We start from the raw sequence: 3,396 nt of genomic DNA, 5'->3' as shown, positions 1-3,396 counted from the left end.
CCGGGTAAGCCCCCGCCCCGCCCGCGGCCTCCTGGATTGCAGAATGAGGCGCTCCGCGACGCCCCCCCAGCGACACCCAGGCCGGAGACATGTCATGCCGCCAGGGTCTCCCGAGCCCTGCGGGTGAAGCGTTTGCTCGCCCCCCCCCCCATTTGCATTGCATATTGCATGACCCTGTGCATGCAGGTGCCACTCATGTGCGCTGAACTTTGCATATGCATACAGGTGCCCTAAGTGTGTAATGCAATGTAGCCACTCAGTCCATGCATGTGCTACACACATGCACAGTGTATTAACATGTGCTCAGGTTCTAAATGCATGTTGCTTGCTCCTGTGCGTAGGAATGCTATATGTGTGCAAGCTTACAGGTGCCACATGTGTGCTGAGTACTGTGGGTAACTCGAATATAGGAGCCACATATGTATACTGCAGTGTGGCATGTTTGGTGCATACTGTAATGTTGCATGTCTCTAGGCACGGGGATGCTACACGTGTGCAGTGTGTTACATGTTTCCTTGAGTCCCCGTCTATTCCCACAAGTGCCTTTCCCTGTGCCAGGGGCGCCCCCATGTTGCATCTGTTTGTGCAGAAGCAGCAGAGATGTACAGACCCACCCCTTCCCCATCCTGGCACTGTGCCCAGAAACAATTGGGTGGGGCCTGAGCCCACATGGTTCAGGCGGTACACAGGGAGATACCCGTGGCTCAGGGCCCTAGTCCCGCGGTCTGTGGCCTGGGCATGTTGCCACCAGTAAGGTATGCAGACCGGGGACGCACCACTGCAGCCAAGACAAGTAGGTTAATCAGATGGCTTTGGTCAGAGGAGAAGCCAGCAGGGGGCAGCTTTGCAATGAGGGTGGGATCGTTTCCAGCCTAAACTTTTAGAAGGTTCTCTAGCCAGGAGGGGGCCAAACCTTCAGGACAAGGAAGTCCTCAGTCCAGCCAGAACCAACCCCACCTCACCACTGATGTCCCTTGAGTTGTGTCACCCTAGAGATAGGCAAGATAAGAAGAACCTACCTCTTCCCAAGGGCAGTACCAGGAAGAGGGAGAGAACCACTCCCTGTTCCCTCCCACTGTCCCTCCCACCTCTAGCAGCCTCGGTGACATTTGTTGTGAGTGATTGTAAGAGATTATCGACTTTAATGGAAGGAGGTAATAAGGGGCGATGAAAGAATCTCACCTGTCACCTTAAGGGAATTTATGAGGCTGTATGAAGCAGGGAGTAGGACTGGACTGGCACTTTTCTTTCCCAGTGGATGCCCAAGGAGGCCTGTGCCTTGGGCCCAGTACTGGCAGGCAGGGCTTCTGGGTTCTTGCTGGGCACCCTCAAACACATGTTGTCATCTCTGGATTTCAAGCTCAGTTGCCCCATGAAAGCCGAGCCAGGCAGGCCTTGCCAGCTGCAACGTGTGTTGAGAGCCACCCCAGGGCTGTGGGAGATCCTGGACCCCCTCCTGATATGGACACTGTGACAGGCAATGGGGTTGCTGGGGTTGGGGGCTTCAAGGAGGTGACCAAAAGTAGGAAAAGAGGGGAGGACATGGGCTGACCACAAGGATGCAAGGACAGGCCCTTAGAAGCCTCCAGGACCCTGTCTTTCAGAGCTCCAGCCCCTTCTTCTACAGGGAGTCTGCCTCCCTATTATGAATATGCATGATCATTAGCATACTAGAGACCCAGAGCCAAGAGAAACCCAGGCAGGTCTCTTGCAGATGTGATGCAGCTGGATCCCTGAGGTCTCCTCCTACTCCCCCAGCATGCAGCTGGGTGAGGGGTGATGGGAGGAGCTGATTCCAGATAGACAACAGTGTTTTTGTCTGTTTTTCTGTTCCTTGATAGCCCTCTGAATTCTTGACCACAAAAATGTATACCCAAGGAGAGACAGGTAGTCAGAGTGAAGGACTGACAAAGACGGTACCCCATACCTGTGGGCTCACTGGGGTGTGGAGAGTCAGCAAGGCAAGAGGGGCAGTGAGAGCTGTACGGAGAGATCAGGACCTCCCAGGGTTTTGCAGAAGCAGGCTAGACTAGGGCAGACCTCTGGAAGGCTCTCCCCAGAGATGCCTCCCTGCATCAGGGCTTCCCCACCTTCTTTCCCAGGAGCCCCTGCCCTTCCAGACTCACTCTGGTGATAATACCGCCCAGGAGGACTTGGAGTAATTACAAATCGTTTCCATATTCAAATCCAGCTGGTTGAAGAGAAATTGCTTCTCTGACGCCCAGGCGGGGGTGGGAAGAACAAGTCTTAGCCCCAGGAAGGGCCTCCAGGGAGCCTGGGGCAGAGCTGGGCATGGAAGGGGCACCAACCAGAGCTTGAGCACAGAGGGCGTGGGCAGAATGAAGGGCTGTCTCTCTGAGCCCCTCAAATTAAACAAAGGACAATGACCCCATCCATTTAGTCCCATTGGGCCCCCTCTGGAACTTCTGATGGGATGATGGGGACCCACCCCCCAAGGGCACCTAGAGGGCAGGATCTCTACCCTGCAGTCACACTGCCATGCTAGGTAAGCTTGAGAAAGTCCCTTCAGCTTTCTGGACCTCTGTTTTCTTATCTGGGAAGTGGTGTAAATGACTTCAGCCTGGGCTCCAGTGAGATAAAAGATGAATTAGTAAGGGCTATGTCCCTGAAGGGGCCTTTTCAAATAATTATTTTATTACCAATTAATTAATAACTTTGTCAACAATAACAACCATCAATGGCCCAGTTGGGAGGCAGCACAGGCCTCAAAGCCCAAGCTGGTAGGGCAACTCGGGAGAGGACGGTGTGTCGAGGAAGGGAGCTGCCCTGGCCTCACCTGCCTGGCCTCAGCCTTGCCTCCCGCTGGGCCGGCCGCTGCTATGCTTCGTTGCCCTTTAAACAGATGAGAAAATGTTCTTCTTCCCTTCTCAATGATTTATTTGGCCCAGAGCCTAGGCAGGTTTCCTTCCAGCCGTTGGGACTAGGAGAACCCCTCACTCACCCCTGCCCATCATTGCCACTCAGCCAGGCACCAGGGCCGCCCAAATCTCTGGGTACCAAGATCTCCTTCCAGTCCCACGCCTATCCAAGACACCTATGGGGAGCTCATAACCTGTCCCCAAAGACACCCAAATTTGTGTGAGATCTTCTCCCCGGGGTCTGCCCAGGACTCATATGACCAACACCCCACAGCCCTGGACATCATGGATCCTGGAGGGCTACCCTAGAGAAGAGAGTCTGGCCCTCTGCCTGTGGGAAATCCTTCATGTCTAGCCTCCATCCTTCCCGCTGTAGATGCCAAATGTGTTAGAAGTTCGGGGCAATCTGAGCTGGGTGTTTGTCATTTTCTTGGTGTCGTAAATTGGGGGAAGAAGGGCTCAGTCTGTAATCCCGCACCTTTGGGAGGCTGAGGTGAGTGGATTGCCTGAGCCCGCG

The sequence above is a fragment of the Carlito syrichta genome, unplaced genomic scaffold (assembly GCF_000164805.1).
Source record: "Carlito syrichta isolate Samal-C Ts95f unplaced genomic scaffold, Tarsius_syrichta-2.0.1 Scaffold309100, whole genome shotgun sequence".
Classification (NCBI taxonomy): domain Eukaryota; kingdom Metazoa; phylum Chordata; class Mammalia; order Primates; family Tarsiidae; genus Carlito; species Carlito syrichta.
The sequence above is the reverse complement of the archived record's forward strand: the minus strand, read 5'-3'. Positions refer to the sequence as shown.